Source organism: Lepidochelys olivacea, assembly GCF_965140295.1.
Source record: "Lepidochelys olivacea isolate rLepOli2 genome assembly, chromosome: 5".
NCBI lineage: Eukaryota > Metazoa > Chordata > Testudines > Cheloniidae > Lepidochelys > Lepidochelys olivacea.
The window spans coordinates 90,429,170-90,449,658 of record NC_140415.1 but is presented as its reverse complement, the minus strand read 5'-3'; the positions used below and the strand labels follow the sequence as shown (position 1 = coordinate 90,449,658).

Genomic DNA, 20,489 nt, shown 5'->3' with positions numbered 1-20,489 from the left:
TAGGGCCCCCCTTTGCACCAGAAGCAGAGGCTGTGGAACAGGAAGTATAAGATGCGAGGCCTCTAGCTCAGTTGAGGGAGAGCCCAGGAAGGAGTTGGATGTCTCTGCCTTGCTGCAGGCCCTTGAGTCAGGGACCAACCCTGCCCCGGAGGAATTCCCCAAGGAGCTGCCGAGTACCCTGAGGAGCCTGAGGGCCCGTGAGCGGCGAAGCCCTTCGAACAGATAGCAATAGGAAGTAGCCCAGAGAAACCAGACATTAGTCTGGTTGTGTTTGCTGAATCCAGAGTTGGTGTGTTTTGGGAGGATCCCTGCTGACCCAGGGGAGGATTACTCGCCACTGGTAGGGCTTTGGGCTGGGACTTGGTGGAGTAGGTTGGGCCTGGGTCCTCCTACCCTCTGCTGCCAGCCCCACTCCTGGGTGGCAGCCTACCCACTTTAGGCCAGATGGCCTCCATTTGTTTGCTGTTTGCCCTACCCAGGGAGGTGGGCCATAGACTGCAGTTGCTCTGCCCTGCCCAAAGGGCTTGAGCCTGACACCGTCTGCTCCAAAGGTACAGCTGGGTTGAAGACTGATAATTGCCCTGTTCTGCCCCATTGGCACATACCATGCTAATTCCTTGTCAATTGGCCATCAGCCAGTAGGTGGCATGGAGAGGTGGAGTGGCCTCCCTCCGAGGCTGATAGGGAGGAATCACTCCAAGCCACTACAGTGTCCGAGAAGGGACAAGGTCTTTGGTTGTCTGATATTAGGGCTATGTGAGGGATTTTAATAGAGATGGAAAGGAAGAGGAAGGACCCACAAACATGGTACTAGAAAGGCACTCTCACAAGGCAGAGAAGAGTGTATTTCTCATACTATTAGTGTGCTAATATATAACCTCTCAAAAATTATTAGAATTTTGAAGCTTCCACAGCAAACTTCAGGCTTCATTTTCAGTAGTGGCCCCCTATGTATGTCCCTGCATATGGATTTAGGTACTTAACTGTAGGCATTCAAGTTTGAAAACTTAAGACTTTGTTTTGTGGATCTGAGTTTTGGTAACTATCAAAACTATTTTGGTACGAGTAGGACAATACTCACTCAATCTGTTACTAGTTGAATCACAGAATCGTAGGACTGGAAGGGACCTTGAGAGGTCATCTAGTCCAGACCCCTGCACTCATGGCAGGACTATGTAATAACTAGACCATCCCTGACAGGTGTTGTCTAACCTGCTCTTAAAAATCTCCAGGGATGGAGATTCCACAACCTGCCTAGGCAATTTATTCCAGTGCTTAAGCACCCTGACAGGAAATTTTTCCTAATGTCCAACCTAAACCACCCTTGCTGCAATTTAATTCCATTGCTTCTCATCCTATCCTCAGAGGTTAATGAGAACAAATTTTCTCCCTCCTGCTTGTAACAACCTTTTATGTACTTGAAAACGGTTATCATGTCCCCTCTCGGACCTCTTTTTTTCTCCAGACTGAACAAATCCAGTTTTTTCAATCTTCCCTCATAGGTCATGTTTTCTAGACCTTTAATCATTTTTGTTGCTTCTTCTCTGGACTTTCTCCAATTTGTCCACATTTTTCCTGAAATGTCACACGCAGAATTGGACACAATACTCCAGTTGAGGTCTAATCAGCACAGAGTAGACTGCAAGAATTCTCGTGTCTTGCTTACAACACTCCTGCTAATACACCTTAGAATGATGTTTGCCTTTTTTTTTTTTTGCAAGTGTTACACTGTTGACCCATATTTAGCTTGTGATCCACTACGACCCCAAAATCCCTTTCTGCAGTACTCCTTCATAGGTAGTCATTTCCCATTTTGTATATGATTGTTCCTTGCTAAGTGGAGTAGTTTGCCTTTGTCCTTATTTAATTTCATCCCATTTACTTCAGACCATTTATCAAGTTTGTTCAGATCATTTTGAATTTTAATCCTATCCTCCATAACACCTGGAACCCCTCCCAACTTGGTATCATTTGCAAACTTTATATGTACTCTCTATGTCAGTATCTAAATCATCAATGAAGATACTGGACAGAACCTGCGGGACCCTACTCGATATGCCCTTCCAGCTTGACTGTGAACCACTGATAACTACTCTCTGGGAAGAGTTTTCCAACCAGTTATGGACCCACTTTATAGTAGCTCCATCTAGGTTGTATTTCCCTAGTTTGTTTATGAGATGGTCATGTAAGACAGTATTAAAAGCCTAACTAGGTCAAGATATATCACATGTACTGCTTTCCCCCCATCCACAAGGCTTGTTACCCTGTCAAAGAAAGCTATTAGGTTGGTTTGACAAGATTTGCTCTTGACAAATCTATGCTGACTATTAGTTATCAACTTATTCTTTTCTAGGTGTTTGCAAATTGATTGCTGAATTATTTGCTCCATTATCTTCCTGGGTACTGAAGGTAAGATGACTGGTCTGTAATTCCCCGGGTTGTCCTTATTTCCCTTTTTACACTATATTTGCCCTTTTCCAGTCATCTGGAATCTCTCCCGCCTTCCATGACTCTTCAGAGATAACTGCTAATAGCTCAGATATCTCCTCAGTCAGCTCCTTGAGTATTCTAGGATGTATTTCATCAGGTGACTTGAAGATGTCTAACTTGTCTAAGTAATTTTTAACTTGTTCTTTCCCTATTTTAGCCTCTGATTCTACCTAATTTTCACTGGCATTCACTATGTTAGCCATTCAATCACCACCAACCTTCTTAGTGAAAACCGAAACAAAAAAATCGTTTAGCACTTCTGCCATTTCCTCATTTTTTCTGTTACTGTTTTTCCCGCCTCATTGAGTAGTGGGTGTACCCTATCCTTGGTCTTTCTCTTGCTTCTAATGTATTTGTAGAATGTTTTCTTGTTACCCTTTATATCCCTAGTTTTGTGCCTTGGCCTTTCTAATTTCATTCCTATATCCTTGTGTTATTTGTTTATATTCATCCTTTGTAATTTGATCTAGTTTCCACTTTTTTGTAGGACTCTTTTTTGAGTTTCAGATCATTGAAGATCTTCTGGTTAAGCCAGGGTGGTCTCATGCCATACTTCTTTTTTTTCCCACACAGTGGGATTGTTGGCTCTTGTGCCCTTAATAACGTCTCTTTGAAAAACTGCCAACTGTCTTGAACTATTTTTCCCCTTAGATTTCCTTCCCATGGGATCTTACTTACCAATTCCCCAAGTTTGCTAAAGTCTGCCTTCTTGAAATCCATTGATTTTATTGTTCTGCATTCCCTCCTACCATTCCTTAGGATCGTAAACTCTACCAGTTCATGATCACTTTCACCTCAGCTGCCTTCCACTTTCAAATTCTCAACCGGTTCCTCCCTGTTTGTCAAAATCAAATCTAAAACAGCCTCTCCCCTATTAGTTTTCTCCACCTTCTGAAATAAAAAATTGTCTCCAATACATTCCAGAACTTGTTGGATAATATGTGCTCTGCTGTATTATTTCCCCAGCAGATGTCTGGGTAGTTGAAGTCTGCCATCACCACCAAGTCCTGTGCTTTGGATGATTTTGTTTAAAAAAAGCCTCATCCACCTCTTCTTCCTGGTTAGGTGGTCTGTAGTAGACCCCTACTATGACATCACCCTTGTTTTTACCACATTTATCCTTACTCAGAGACTTTCAACAAGTATTTCCATCTCAGCCTCAATCCAAGTGTATACAATTTTAATATATAAGGCACACCAACACCTCCTCTCTTTTTCTCCTGCCTGTCCATCCTGAGTAAGCTGTACCAGTCTATACCAATGTTCCAGTCGTGTGTATTATCCCACCAAGTCTCTGTGATGCCAACTATGTCATAGTTGTGTTTATTAACTAGCATTTCAAGTTCGTTCTGCTTATTCTCCATACTTCTCACATTAGTATGCAGATATCTAAGATACTGATTTGATTTCCCCTCTGTGTTCTCTCTTGTCTCTCCCTTATCCCTGCTATAATGGCCCATGCTCCTCCCAGATTCTGACCCTTCTCCCAGGTTTCTATGTTTTTGATTTGCCTGTAAGATTTTGTCACCTGCCCTCACCGAACCTAGTTTAAAGCCCTCTTCACAAGGTTAGCCAGTCTGTATCCAAATATGCTCTTCCCCTTCCTTGATAGGTGGGCCCCATCTCTCCTTAGCAGTCCTTCCCGGAACAGTATCCCATGGTCAAGGAGGCCAAAGCCCTCCTGGCGACACCATCCTTGCATCTTGGAGATGAATGCCTGGCTACATCTGTCTCTGTCTGGGCTCCTACCCGGGACTGGAAGGATCGAAAAGACCACCACCTGTACCACAAACTCCTTCACCCTTACTTCAAGAGTCCTATAGTCACTTCTAATCTGCTCAGGGACATACCTCACAGTATCACTAGTGCCCCATGAATGAGTAGCATGGGGTAGCAGTCAGAGGGCTGGATGATCCTTGACAATCCCTCCATAACATCTTGGATATGGCCCCGGCAGGCAACACACCTCCCGAGATGCCATGTCAGACCGACAGATGGGTGCCTCCGTCCCCCTCAGAAGAGAATCACTCACCACCACTACCCTATGTTTCCTTCTGGGAGTGGTGGCTGTGATCATCCCAGCCTTGGGTGTATGTGACTTCTTCTCCTCCACCTTTGGGGGCAATTCCTCATTGCTTGTTGCCAGGGCAGCATAATGGTTCTTCATCACTATGGTGGGTGGGTTGGGAGTAGGGGTGGAGCACTGCCTGATGCCAGAAGTAACCAGCAGCCATTGTCCGCCCTGTGACAGAGCCATATCCTCCTCCCTCAGTGGCATAACAGCAGTCTTATCTAGCTGGATAGCTTCCTCAGCCTTGGATGTCTGTCAGTACTGTCAATGAATCCCTGATAGCACAGTCCTCTCTAGCTGGATGCTCCTCAGCCTTGCCACCTCCTCCTGTAGCTCTGCCACCTGCTTCTTGAGAGATTCCACCAGCAGACACCTTTCACAATGGATAGTCCCCACAGTCTGGCTTTCTGAGTGGGAAATGCAGGCCACAGTCTCTACAAATCTACCCTGGGATCTGGGTAGAGGTATCCATGGTCAAGTTCTCTGTCTGGATACAGGTGGAGGAGACAGGAGCAGTGTTGGCACTCGCAATGTAGCCCTTCATAACCATAGCAATTATATTACTATTCCCCCTTACAAACTTCCCTGTTCGCAGTCCCCTGTTTGTGCAGTCCCCTTGGTGGTGTAGCCTCTGGCTTTTAAGGCCTTTTCTCCTAGGTAGGTCCTACCCTTTCGTTCAATCACACAGAGGGAGGGTGATTACAAGGCTGATTGAGGCTGATCAAGGATGATCCAGGGAACAAAGGCTCAAACAGTCCACAAAAACACTATCCCAACTGACCCTGTAACTTTAAATAACCTCAGACTAAGAGAGGAAAACACAAACAGCCAAACAAACTCACTCACCCCGAGATTACTACTTGCATCGTATTCATTCAGCAGGGGGATCTCATTCTTCCCCTCTCAAACTTCCCTGTTTGCAGTCTCCTGTTCACTAGCTCGCATGTGCACACACGTTAGCATGCACAAGTAGGCACTTTTTAATATGCAAAATGAGCAATTACATTCATAAGTGTCAGTTTGCACATGTTATTGTCTGATTTTTTGTGCAAATGCAGATTCTTGCAGAAGCAGAGGCTATAATCGTTTTTGCAAGCATAATGTTGTTCCCTCCTTGGAAAAATTTGCCCCTAACTGCTACTTATGGGCTAGCTTATGCTTTAACAGTCTGCCTTCCGTAATGAGTGGTGCATAGCTTCACTGCTCCAGGAGCAGAAGAGGAAGATTCCTCACAGCGACACAATGTTAGGAATGAGTAACCTGATGTGTGCCATCTTAGCAGTGCAGGCTGGCATGCTGAGGTGTAGAGTCTTCGTTCCAACCATTCCTTGCCCACTTGCTTGGATGGGAAGTAGTGGGAATGCAGTACATGCTTACTCCTTTAAGGGAGGCTGCACAGTAATGTGAGGTGTGGAGAATTACTTTTCAGGCTGCGTTACAAAATGGTTCTGTATCTCCAGCTTCCCTGCAGACTGGAATGAAAGAACTGTGCCTGACAGGAGAAGTCTTCAAGGGGTAGGAAAATCAAGCACACAGACAAAAGGAAAATGCATAAATAGTCGGAACACTTTCTATTCAGCCAGCCTACATGACTGGTGCTCTCTTGTGACTCAGAGAGAACTGCAGAGCACTTTTAGACAAAGTTGGAGAGGCAAGTGGTTTGTGGAAAAAATACCTAATTTATGTCCTCTAATGATATCCAACTTCTCCATGCTATTTGGGTGGCCTACACTCCCTCCTATCTACCCCCCAAATATCCATTAGTGGAATAGTTTATTAATTACAGCCTTGCTACTGACATGCCATGACTTTGATTGATGATTAAAGAGCTGTTCTGTTAAATGTACCAGGCAACATAAGACTGAAATTACAGCTGTACTCTGAAAAGTAACACAGCATAAAAAAAATAAGTCTTCTGGGTTTCCAGTTTTGTCTCTTGATTCTGTTTCAAAAAATATTTTCAAACTATCTGCCCTGGAAATTTCAACCTGGACTCTAAAGGTCTGGCTGGGTTCTTTTTAATTCTGGATCATCACCAATGATCAAGATTCCACAGCTGGAACTTAGTTATCAATTCTGTGAATTGTACATGCCAAAAAAGATGCCAGCTCATTCGCCCAGAGCAGAATTGTGTGCAGTGCTAAGAATAAAAAGCAGTGAAAACTCATTTTACTTAGAAAAGTAAGCAAATAGACTGTGCATAGAAACAGGGAGTAGAACTCTGGAGGATTAAGAGATGCTATTTTAACATCTTCATTTTTCTTGAATTTTTTAATTGTCCATTGATTTCAATGAAACAAAATGAAGTGGAATGGTGGTTGGTTTTTCCAGCACCTGTGCTGAAGAACCAGCTAGGAAAGGGTTAACATCTGATGTCTGTATGCTTGTTAATTACATAAAAAGGACAAAGACTACATGGAAATGGCAGCTAGCATTATCTGCCATGGATTAATGTGTAATTTACAAATCCAAAATATTCTGTTTAAAGATCTACTATGTTATAGACACTGCAATTTTTTTCTTATGTGCACATGTTAAGACTTTCCCCCCACCCTCCCCCCCAAAATCAGGAGTATATAACACTGAAGGTTTCAAAATCCCTTTTGAAATTTCTGTATTAGAGTGCAGCAGTTGATGGTTACCACAGTGATGGGATTGGTATAAGAACCCGAATACCAGAATAGAATGATTAGTAATGGAACAGTTATAGACTTAAAAAAAAAAAGTGGTTGGGGGAGGCTTAGATTTTGTTTGTTTAACTTTACATTCCTAAATTAAAGTCAGGACAGTAAATTAGTGGCAAAAAGCTCTATCGACATTCTCTAGTAACATAAAATCTATAGTTCATAGCATGATTGACCATATCCCTGAGCAGCCAGTTTCACATTTAATCTTTCAGTGAAATTAAAAAGGAAAAATATTGGAGGCAACAATTATTGCACGTTATTGCGCAAATGCCAGTTTTCTTTATTCTGATACAATTATGAAAGTCAAAAGGTCAGGATATGAAATTCTAAGAACATCCCCATAGCTGATCAGTTAATCCTGGGAATGCACAACAAGGACTGCATAGTCAGTCATAAAATTTTAAAGAGCTACGGTAAATCTCTGTGCAAATATTGCCTTCATTTTTACAGTAATGCAGTTGAGTGATATTCAGAATGATCACTTATCTCTATTCTGTAATCCATTTAACTCCTAGTGCACCTTGTTTTATACTCTTATTCCCTCTGCAATGGTCTTTATGGAAGAGAGAAGTAGAAGGGTTAAAAATTAAGATCACAGCCATTAACTCAAGTTTACTTCACATCAACATTGCTCACCACAGGCTGAGTAATTGAATCATTCTCTAGTGAAAACATTTATCTGCAGCCCTCTGGTGCAGCTGCTTAACGTGCCAGTTTGACATTGTTCAGAGTTCTGTCTCCAAGACCCCATTCCATTCTTGCTGCAGTTGATCAGAAATAATAAGCATGTGTCAAGCAAGAAGTGTACTTCCTATAAGCAGTGACACAAGAAAATGAAAGCTAAGAGAACCAATTCATCATTACCTCTTTGAATTATAATGGGCATTCAGACATTCCTTATTCAAACTGTGTCTGCCAATTACATCTCCAGGAACGGGCAAAAGACTAAATTTTTTTCAGAAATCCTTTAAAAAATCCATTGCAACTCTCAGGTAAGATTTCCACAAAGTTTTATTAACCAAATCTCCCGAACTATTTACTTTTTCTATATTCCTTTCCCTGTCATTAGCAATTACAAAGATGCTATTACATAATTAGAAACTTTTTCATTAATCTCCTTTTGGCTGCTCAAATTCAGTGATTTTAAAAAAAATCTGCTGTGCCATTATATTTGTGTACCAGGTGCCTAACAGAATGTAAAGAAGATGGTTCCCTGTCCCAGAGAGTTTACAGTCTAGGCCCTGATCCTGCAATCTGATCCATACAGATGGATCTTCACACACATGTGGAATCCCATTAAGGTCAACAAGACTGAACAGACGCAGAAATCCACCTCCTTGAATCAGATTGTAGGTTTGGGGCTTACATGGAAACATAATATAACAAATGATAGAGACAGATAAAAAATAGACTACAGGGTCAATAAGGGAAAGGAAGTTCACAGGCACGAAAATAAGGTCATATGATTAAATGTGTAAAAAAAACCAAAACAGTGGCATACAAATAACTGTGATATAAGCCACAATGCTTCCTTCACATCAGTGGAAGGTAGCTATAATATATAAAAAAGAGAGCTGAATGGGGGCAAAACAAAGGGAGTGGCAGCTTTGCGAGATGCACCTCTCTATTGACCAGGCTGTGAACTCTATTCCCAATAGTGAGCAGCAACTTCCAGGAATAATCCCATTGACGTCAATGCAAACGACTCACTAGTGGGAATAAGGGGTTCATAATATGGCTTCACATGCGTGTGGTATGTTGGGGGACTCAGTGAGTAAAAGCAGGTATCTAGAGGAGAAGCAGCCAGCCTATACAGCATGCTCCCTGCAAAGGTATCTAAAGTCCACTATGACATAAAGGTCTGCATTAATTAACTGCAGACGTTAAAGTGGTGCGGACTAGCATTAATTCTCCATGCAAAGGATAGTATTGGGGGGCACAGTAGCTAACTATGTCACCAGATGTGTTGGGGGAGAATCTGGAATGAAAATTGCTTTGTAGGTCTGGTTGAGGAACCATAACATGACACAGGTCTCTGCTTCCTGACTGTCCCCAACCGATGCAGCCTCTCCGTTTCCCCTGCCAGGAAGCCTCCATCCCTGTGAAACTGGTGGGAATATGTTACCAAAAAAATAATAATCCCCCATCTTTTTTCAGTAACTTTTCCTTTCTCATGTGTGTCATTCTATATGAGGAAAAGATGGGGCACACAAAGCGTAGATTTTGATGCTTCCCAAATCAGATATGATGAATAATTAGAGAGAAGACAGCTATCTTCTGTTTACACAGAAACACCTTGCTACTCATCAAAAATGACAGGAAAGGAAATAAAGAAGAAAATATGTGACAGATTAATGGAGTTGCAATGGGATAACAGTTTTTAACCCTGTGCCTTGTCCTCCAGAGGCTCTGCTTAAATTCACATCAGCAATGTCATGGATTAATGAAGGAGTTGTTCTATTCCATCTACAGTGCTTATTTTGGAGAAATTTAATTTACATTAAAGATGTAAGGGAAAAAGGAAAATAATGAATTTATCACAATGTGATTGCTTATAGGAAAAAGCAGAAGGATAAGAGAGTACATATTATAGCAGGTGGACACCAGCAACACTTTGGCTTAGAATTATGACAAACACTTATTTTTGAACGACTATGTGTCAAACTGGTTCTTAGGATTCTACAGTGGTATTTTCAGCTGAAAACTCAATACTATGAGGGCTACAAGACTAGATTCAGACTAGGTGTAGCAGATATTTGGAGCTTTCAACTGAAGTCAGTGGGAGTTGCATTTAATTACACGAGGACTGAATTTGATCCATGTTATTGATTTAAGCATGTGATGATAACCTGTTTTACCAAAATTCAAACATGAAGCCTAACCTAACCTTAATCTGATTTAAACACTGCTCCCTTGGCCTATGTCTGGTCTTAATACAATAGCACTATTATATTGAACAACACACTTTATCTTACCCCTGTGCTGTGAAAACAGAACTAATTCAAACTCTAAAGTGGACTGTTTGTGCACTGAATTTTTTGGTAAAGTACAAAAATTTTAAATTAAAAATTTTTCTTTTTTCTTTTTTTCTGCTGCTGAAGTACAACCTAGAAATATGCCAAAGGTTGTCAGGTAATGTTCAGTAACATCATTATTCAAAATACTTTTTAACCTCTTCTAGTCATTGGTTGATAATTTTATTTCCTGGCATGACTGAGGCATGTAAAAATCTCCCAACAAAGTCCCATGTTCATTTGTACGTGTAAAAATTCTAAATATGTGTCCAAATTTTAAAACTTCAGCATGTAGTTAATAGTCAAGTATATACAATTTTGTGTTACATCCCTGAATGGACTAGTAAAATCTATGGGACAGGAGGTAATATCTTTTACTGGACCAACTTCTGTTGGTGAAAGAGACAATCTTTTGAGCTTACACAGAGCCCTTCTTCAGGTTACTGCAATCAATAGTAAATTCTGTGAGCATTTTGTACTGCTTATATGTAAATGATACTTGTCTGTGTCATTAATGTGGCCCTACCAAATTCACGGCCATGAAAAATGCGTGTCAGACTGTGAAATCTGGTCTCTCGTGTGCTTTTACCCTATACTATACAGATTTCACGGGGGAGACCAGCGTTTCTCAAATTGGGAGTCCTGACCCAAAAGGGAGTTGCGGGGGGGGGGGTCGCAAGATTATTTTAGGGGGTTGCGGTATTGCCACCCTTACTTCAGCACTGCCTTCAGAGGTGGGTAGCTGGAGAGCGGTGGTTGTTGGCTGGGCACACAACTTTGAAGGCAGTGCCACGCCAGCAGCAGCACAGAAGTAAGGGTGACAATACCATACCATGCCAGCCTTACTTCTGCGCTGCTGCTGGTGGCGGCACTGCCTTCTGAGTGGGCTCCTGGCCAGCTGCCGCCATTCTCTGGCCGCCCAGCGCCACCACCAGCAGCAGCACAGAAGTAAGGGTGGCAGTACTACAATCCCTCCTACAGTAACCTCGAACCCCCCACATCTCCTTTTGGGTCAGGACCCCTACAATGACAACTCTGTGAAATTTCAGATTTAAATAGCTGAAATAATGAAATGTATAATTTTTAAAATCCTATAACTGTGAATTTGGTAGGGCCCTAAGCATTAATTACTGAACACCACCTGAACCCCTGGGCCAAATTTATGAGCAAGGATGGATTATTTTAAAGTTCATTTTATATATGCATAAAGTATATGTTAAACAAATATACCTTAGTTTACCAAACATTTATTAAAGATTTCTTTCATGCTTCCCCCTCATTCATAAAATGACCTACATTGGAATGGATTCATAAGACCACTACTTTTTTCCTTCAAATACCTCCTTAAGACTGACCTCTGCTCTGATGCCTATAAGAAATCAGCCCATTAATGATGGCTCAAGGAATAGATGGGGACAATTTGACATGTTATTTTTAATAATAAAAGCACATATATACAAGCGATATGATTGTGCCTCTCTCTCCCCCAGAAGTAGTTGTATATCACTTGTCGTCTTTATGGCAAGATCTTTGGATCAAAGACAGTGTCTTGTATTGTTTGTAGAGCACCTAGCAAAATGGGGCTCAAATCCTTTGTGTGCTACTGCAGTATCAATATGTAGAAATTAATGCATTGCTGTGATAGCTATTGCCCTTTTCCAGCAGCTCAAGTGATACTAAAAAGGGTCTGTGATTACTACATGTTGTGATTGTGATTGGGTATACAAACCCTACACTGGGCAACAAGCAGTTGAGCTGCTTTGGGGTCGGCTAGCCTGGCCCCATCACACTTGCAAAAGATGCACAGATTGGAAGAGGAGTTGAAAAGAAGCAGAAGAGCATCCTTGTGAGCAGACCAGGGAAGAGAAAAGACTTGTAGCTTGCAGCTCCTGTGTTTTGTTTATGGACTATCCTGGAAGGGGAGAGACTTGGGACTGACCTGGCTAGAAGGCCAAGACACAAGAGGAGGCACCTGCCTCCCCAAGAGGGAGAGAGCTACCATGCCATGTCTGGCTGCGAAGAGATGCCAAGCGGTGAGCTGACCCCCTTCACAGCCTCCTGGGATAGACTTTGGACAATAGCTGAGTGGTAGGAAGTGGCCGAGGAAAAGCAACCTTAATGTGCTCCTGGGTGTCAGACCCATGTGTCACCCTCATGGGGCCCAGTGCAATGGGAGGGCCCAAGTTCTCCCACCAAAAACCCCCTCTGCAGGTTGAAGGGCCAAAGCCCTGATTGCTAAACAATGCTCCCCAGGAACAAAGACTATCACACTTGTACACCGTATTTGCCATGCATTCATCTAGACTAGAAATAAAAGTATGCTGTTAGTACTTGTCTAGTTTAGTACATGTTAAAGGTAGGGTGCCTTGTCTAGACTAGACTTTTAAAACACGTTAGCAAGTGGCTGCTAATGTGTGGTAACATCACAGCTTAAAGCCTAACCTAGGAAAGCATCACACCGTGCAAAGCACTGGAATTAAAGTAGCAGGATTCGGTTACAATCCAACATAGAGTGGAAAAATACTGACATATCTAATATTTCTGAAGGTTTTTTGCATTCAAATATGGTAGATTAGGTTCCTACTGCACCACGTCTAATATTTTGAAGTCATGTTAAGTAGTAATTTGGGGCTTTGAATCTTTTAGATACGTAGTTCTGTAGATTTCATTTATTTGACTGTTTACATTTGCCTGAACTAAATATTTAAAATAGCCTTAAAGTGTGTGTATGTTTGCTAGGGTGAGGGGAATGTTAGTTTTGTATATAAAGATAGAAGGAGAATTAAACTTGAAAATAGGAAAGATGGGAATCTTATTTACCAAATGTTACAGTATAATAGTGAAAGAGAAAGAAGGCCAGAAAACTTACAACTGGTAAATGGGAATGGAACAGTAAGCAACTTGTACAGTTATCCCCAATGAATGAAATAAACAGTTTTCACCACTCTGCTCTATAGCCTGTTTTATTTGTGTCACATAAAATCTTTCCTTTTTCCTTTTACTTTTTTATTGATTTCTTTCTGATCCTGGAACAGTTCAGTCTAATAAATTGCAAAGCTGTTTGATGACTATGCTAGGTTCAAATCAAAATGTTAATCCTTACTTTTATTTGTGACTGAATTGTGTCATGTTAGCATTTGTTATGGTTGACTGCACTACAGAGGGAAAAAAGTATTGTAAATTTTGATGCAGTGCAGCTGTACAAACCGTTATGTAAGTGTCAGTTTTTAATTGGCTGGCTGTGTGCTTTTTTCTCTTGATCTATCTGAATGTTAGTAAATCATGTTGTGGTGGCATATAGTAGAGTGAGAATAAATTGTGTGTCTATATATATATAAATTTACCATATGGGTGTTTATATATCAATATTGTTCTTAGCTACAGTATATATCTTTATATTGTAAATAAGATAGTACAGTGGGTCGAGAGGTTTTATCACATGCACACTTAGTGTATAATATATATCAAATCACCTCAAGACATGTCACTTTTTGGTGGCTAGATGTCACAATGGATTATTCACTGATTTTTCATCTCTGTAGATCTAGGACCAAGTTCAGCTCTGAACTGGCTAGAAATCCAATGAAAACTCGTGTTTAGTCCAGGATTGAATTTGGCCCATAATCTCAATTTTTGTTTTTGTTAGCTCATAAATGAAGATTAGCTTGGTGGTCTCCTCACTGTCTCTGGTGGGTCTTCATCTGCATCATACGTGAGGCAAGTAGGCAATGTGGCCATTCTTTCTCATTTGATCTCAATTGCAAGAAGAGTCCCAGCTTGAAAATTGTCATCTGAATGTCCAGTTGTAATATGTGTATCCGGAGATGAAATAAACACAAGAATATCCTTGATGTACAGGTAACCTGGTGAGAAATCCAATGAAGGCTAGTGAGATTCCTGGAAGAAATAACAGAGCTCTTATTTAACATCATAATGGACTTCTCAAGATTCATTGTCCTGAGAGATCTGATCATCCACATAGACAACACATCTAACAGCATAGTTCGCTATTTCCTACTTACTGTAGATTTTTCTCAAGTTGTCTTCAGCATCACCCACAAAACTGAACACACACTAGAGCTCATCTTTGGCATTGTTGTCCACTCTAACTGATCCAATCTGTCCTCTTGCAGAGACCATCACCTTCTAATGATAAAGATTAAATGAATCAATAATTTCCACTTCAGTGAATGAAGCTTCTAGAAAATGTCCAGAAGGAGTTGACAAACTAGCAGAACGCTACAATCAACTGCTGACTGAAGCCTTTGATTGCTCCCCAAAGCCCCTTCCCTCATACCACCTCTGTAAATTACTGTGATTTTTCTGAACTCTACCTAGTGAAGCAAAAAACCAGTTGAGTGAAGTGCGTATGGGGCAAGATCCACTTGGCAACCCGTGAAATTCTCAAGATGCAACTTCATATTGTAGCAACACAACTCTTTCATCATAGCAAAACTTAGCATTTCTCCCTCCGGTGTTGGGATCTGGAGAAAATCAGTCCTATGATGGAGGTTTAATTTTTAATGTTTCCTTATTTACAGAGCAGGCCCTAGGGTTGGCCTTGAGGTTTCTTTAAACAAACAGACAAATTTCCTAACTCCCACTGTAGTACTTCCTCTTATGCTAGCTACTAATCGCCAGTAACCCTCTCTAACCCACACGGTGTTGGGAACCCAGGTCCCCACCCCAAACAGAAATTAAACACAAGATTTCCCTTATAGAGAAAAACAATTCTTTACCTGGGAAGAACCTTTTCCCTTTGTGGCACACAGCTCTTTTGCAGCTTGCTTTTCATCCCTCCTCTCCCTGCTCTCTCCTGATCAGTTTTTTAGAGATCACATGTTCGACTCTGGTGACCATAATTAACCTGAGGTAACTTCTTTTGGTTCATAGGAAAAGGGGCTTTAAGACTGATATACCTGGCTTCAACCACCCTTTTAGATCTGTCAGATCTGACTTTGTCACACTATATACTCAACAGCCATAAAGAAAACTAAAGGGACATATGACACAACTGAATCCTTTGTGTCCCTCTCAGACACAACTGCGCCAGCTTGCTAAAGCTGAGCAGAAGTGTTTCATACATCTCTAAAACTGACCTCCTGTCCTTCATGAAAAGTGAAGTCCAGTGGGAAACACCTAGTCCCCTTGATAACTGAGATAACCTGTGCCTCCCTCAAAAAGGCAAACTATCAGTTATCTAATGAATGCAGTACTCAGATCTTGGAGAAGCCAACCCTTAAAACAGCCTCACTGAATGCCACCCACTCTCCAATCCCAATTTCTTTGGTAAAGTTTATTGAGACCCCAAGCTCCAGCAATATCTGTCAAAATCTATATATATCACAGTCATGTTTCAGACCTGGCAATGGCACCAAAATGGTCCTGAGGAACACTGTCCGTTGTTCATGGCACTAAGGGACTACCTTCTTCTGCTCTTAAGCAACAAATCAGATTCTTCGTTGATATTGCTAGATCTCTCTGCATCCTTCAAAACCATGGATCATATATGGTACTGATAACAAGCAAACAAAATCTTATCTGAGAATGGCTCAGCACTGTGTAGGATGCACTTGTTCCTTTCATATAAGTTCCAGAGAGTCGAGACGGGCACCTGTTCCTTGTCAAAACTGTTAAATAGACAAATTATCACCATCATGCACTTCTGCATAACTGACAGTCCCTTCTCGAGACGCTCAGTACTGGAACAGCTGAGATGATGTGAATTACAAATAAGCCATGTTTTTCAAAGCTGTTATTGGCACGAACAGACTGTGTAGTATCTGCTGGCACTGTACCCAACTCATGCCATGTTCTAAATCACTCTCATTAACTAAAACTCACCCACACAATCTTTAGCAAAAAAACACACAATCTGTAAAAAACATGCAGATGACTGTTCATGCTAATAGATTTATTGTTGTCAAAGGAAGAAATTTGTCACCTTTCTAAATTGTTACAGTCACACAGTATAGAATTTAGGATAAATCTTTAAAGCCCATATACAATAATCCATCAGTGCTATGGCCTTTTAAAATGTGTATGAAATAAAAAATGTTGAAATTATTTATGAATGGAGCTACTGGTAAAGATTTGGCAAGGTTCATTTCATAAATAATCTGATAAATCATGGAAACAATGAATTACATTTGTACCAGTCAGAAGTGAACTAGTTAGGTTAGACTTAATATAATAATAATATTCTTAAAGTATAATTATTAATGATACTTTTGTTGTTTTCTTTCTTTCAGATGGATATCATTAAATATACAGATAGAAGTATGGGGATGGAGGATAGCATTACTTTATACTGCTGATGGAACTCTTTGAAGAAAAGAAATAGTCAGTATAAATAGGTAAAGGTTAGAAATCAGTTACACTTTATTGATGTAATTTCTTGTAAATTTAATGTAATTCTAGGAAAGCTTCAAAAGAATGATACACTTGTACACTTGTTTGCATGTATATTACCTCTGTGAAGATAATTAACACATCATTAGAATCATAGAATCAAAGACAGCTCAGAAGGGACCATTATGATTGTCTAGTCTGACCTCCTGCACAATGCAGACCACAGAATCTCACCCACCCACTCCTGTAACAAACCCCTAACCTATGTCTGAGCTACTGAAGTTCTCAAATCGTGGTTAAAGACTTCAAGGTGTAGAGAATCCTCCAGCAAGTGACCCGTGCCCCATGCTGCAGAGGAAGGCGAAAAACCCCCAGGGCTTCTGCCAATCTGCCCTGGAGGAAAATTCCTTCCTGACCCCAAATATGGCGATCAGCTAAACCCTGAACATGTGGGCAAGACTCACCAGCCACACACCCAGGAAAGAATTCTCTGTAGTAACTCAGATCCCACCCTATCTAATATCCCATCACAGGCCATTGGGCATATTTACCACTAATAGTCAAAGGTCAATTAATTGCCAAAATCATGTTATCCCATCATAACATCCCCTCCATAAACTTATCAAGCTTAGTCTTGAAGCCAGATATGTCTTTTGCCCCCACTGCTCCCCTTGGAAGGCTGTTCCAGAACTTCACTCCTCTGATGGTTAGAAACCTTCATCTAATTTCAAGTCTAAACGTCCTGATGGCCAGTTTATATCCATTTGTTCTTGTGTCCACGTTGGTACTGAACTTAAATAATTCCTCTCCCTCCCTGGTATTTATCCCTCTGATATATTTATAGAGAGCAATCATATCTCCCCTCAGCCTTCTTTTGGTTAGGCTAAACAAGCCAAGCTCCTTGAGTCTCCTTTCATAAGATAGGTTATCCATTCCTCGGATCATCCCAGTAGCCCTTCTCTGTACCTGTTCCAGGTTGAATTCATCCTTCTTAAACATGGGAGACCGGAACTGCACATAGTATTCCAGATGGGGTCTCACCAGTGCCTTGTATAACGGTACTAACACCTCCTTATCTCTACTGGAAATACCTCGCCTGATGCATCCCAAGACCGCATCAGCTTTTTTTCACGGCCATATCACATTGGCAGCTCATAGTCATCCTGTGATCAACCAATACTCCGAGGTCCTTCTCCTCCTCTGTTACTGCCAACTGATGTGTCCCCAGTTTATAACAAAAATTCTTGTTATTAATCCCTAAATGCATGACATTGCACTTTTTCACTATTAAATTTCATCCTATTACTATTACTCCAGTTTACAAGGTCATCCAGATCTTCCTGTATGAAATCCCGGTCCTTCTCTGAATTGGCAGTACCTCCCAGCTTTGTGTCATCCACAAACTTTAGTAGCACATTCCCACTTTTTGGGTCAACGTCAGTAATAAAAAGATTAAATAAGATTGGTCCCAAAACCGATCCCTGAGGAACTCCACTAGTAACCTCCCTCCAGCCTGACAGTTCACCCTTCAGTATGACCCTTTGCAGTCTTCCCTTTAACCAGTTCCTTATCCACCTTTCAATTTTCATATTGATCTCCATCTTTTCTAATTTAGCTAATAATTCCCCATTTGGAACCGTATCAAATGACTTACTGAAATCGAGGTAAATTAGATCCACTGCGTTTCCTTTATCTAAAAAATCTGTTACCTTCTCAAAGAAGGAGATACGGTTGGTTTGGCATGATCTACCTTTTGTAAAACCATGTTGTATTTTGTCCCAATTACCATTGACCTCAGTGTCTGTAACTACTTTCTCCCTCAATTTTTTCCCCCAATACCTTGCATGCTACACGTGTCAAACTAATAGGCCTGTAGTTACCTGGATCACGTTTTTTCTCTTTCTTAAAAATAGGAACTATGTTAGCAATTCTCTAGTCATATGGTACAACCCCTGAGTTTACAGATTCATTAAAAATTCTTGCTAATGGGCTTGCAGTTCATGTGCCAGTTCCTTTAACATTCTTCAATGAAGATCATCTGGGCCCCCCCGGTTTTAGTCCCATTAAGCTGTTCCAGTTTGGCTTCTACCTTGGATGTGGTAATATCTACCTCCATATCCTTATTCCCATTTGTCATCCTACCATTATCCCTAAGCTCATTAAAGACTGAGGAAAGTATTTGTTTAGATATTGGGGCATGCCTAGATTATCCTTAACCTCCACTCCATCCTCAGTGTTTAGTGGTCCCACTTCTTCTTTCTTTGTTTTCTTCTTATTTATATTGATATAGACTCTTTTACTATTGGTTTTAATTCCCTTTGCAAGGTCTATATGTTTATTATATAATATGCCTTTTTTTGTTGTTCATGTCAGTGCTTTTTGAAGAAGTGTTATTTCTTGGTAGTGTGACTTTTATCAGTAAATAGTGAATAATTTGAATCCCCTGTAAGAAGTCTTTTCTGAGATGTAAAGGTTCCACATGATGGAATTTCTATTTTTGATATTCCATGTGTTATGAAGGAGACCAGACTAGATTATCGTAATAGTCCTTTCTGGCTTAAAGTCTATGATTCCACAAGATATATGCTAAATCAGGGCATTACACACTATTAAACCTCGTGCAAGAAATGTTACACTTTTGAGGCTTCCCCCCCTCACCCCCCCAACCTTAGGTGTTCTTATTCTTTTTAATCCACTTTGGTGTTCAAGGGAGCGAGGGAATGATTACATAGAACAGGCAGAGAGAATGAGAGGGATGCATAGTAAAGACTTTGCAAGCTTCCCCAATACACAATTCTGCCACTTATGAAAGCTTATGGCAGAGTCCTCCCAGTCCGTTCAAAATGCTAATTTAAGTTTAAAAAAAAAAAAGGAAATTGCTTTATTTTGGTAAGAAACATACACACACTTCCAGCTCTGAGGCCCACAGGGTGTATATCTGACTACCTAGGTTCATATATGGCACCAATTAGAATAATATCTGAGCATCTCATAAGTGTTTCAAAATTGAACTAACCCATCTCTCTCTATTGTCCACTTCCCAGTCTGTAGGAGTAAATAGCTTTATTCTATTGGTGTGTGTGGATGTGTTTGGCAAAATTATTGAGGAAAAGCTAAGCCAAAGCAACAGGCTTTGCATTTAGTTCTCAATGCAGTGAAATTAGTAGTCAGTCTTATCTTTTCTGGGAGTGAGTTCCATAGTCTATGTTCAGCTTCTGTGCAAGTTATGACTCCTAAGAATCAATTTTTATACTTTGAGGGCAGATACCTCCGCCATTTTTAGGGCGAATTTTTCAAAGTGCTTCACTCTCCCTACCAGCATCACTTTCAAGTTACCTTTCATTGTTTCAAACAGCTCTTGAGTCCGATGTTTATATTATTTTGGCACTTGTAGGAAATTGTAGTGATTCTTGCGTAACCCACATATTGTTCACATTTCAGACTGTGTTGTCTCACCAGTTCTCTTGATGTCTTCTTGTAGATGTTGAGTAAGATGATGTAAAAAGTTGAGCTTTGTGGGACTCTTTAGGGGGAGGGCTCTGGAAGAGGAGGAGCAGTTGTCCATAAGGACTTTATTTTGGTCTGAGAGAAATGACTTGAGCCATTACAGAGGATTTCTCTTCACCCATGGGACAGGAGTATTTGGTGATCAATGATATCAAATGCTGCGGAGATGCATCCAGCAGGATGAGGATGGCTCTATGTCTGTTGTCTATGGACAGGAAGAGGCCATCTGGCAGAACAACCAGAGCTGTCTTGCTACCGTGTTCTCTTCTGAGAGAGTTCCAAGAAAATGGCCCCTGAGAGGTCACTATGAGGACTTGTTTTTGCCAGCTTCTTGATTTAGCTTGCTTAGAAAAGGAAAGCTGAGTACTA

The 20,489-nt window shown here is 40.9% G+C and overlaps 1 protein-coding gene across 1 annotated transcript in view; it reads left to right on the top strand.

The window, feature by feature from the left end:
* The window catches only part of AOPEP (aminopeptidase O (putative)), a 391,354-nt gene that overhangs the window by 21,363 nt on the left and 349,502 nt on the right, over nt 1-20,489 (top strand). Inside the window, exons 5-6 of the mRNA XM_084629083.1 lie at nt 2,354-2,409; nt 16,514-16,618. The gene's annotated coding sequence lies outside the window, so the exon portion shown is untranslated. The remainder of the gene's footprint in view (nt 1-2,353; nt 2,410-16,513; nt 16,619-20,489) is intronic.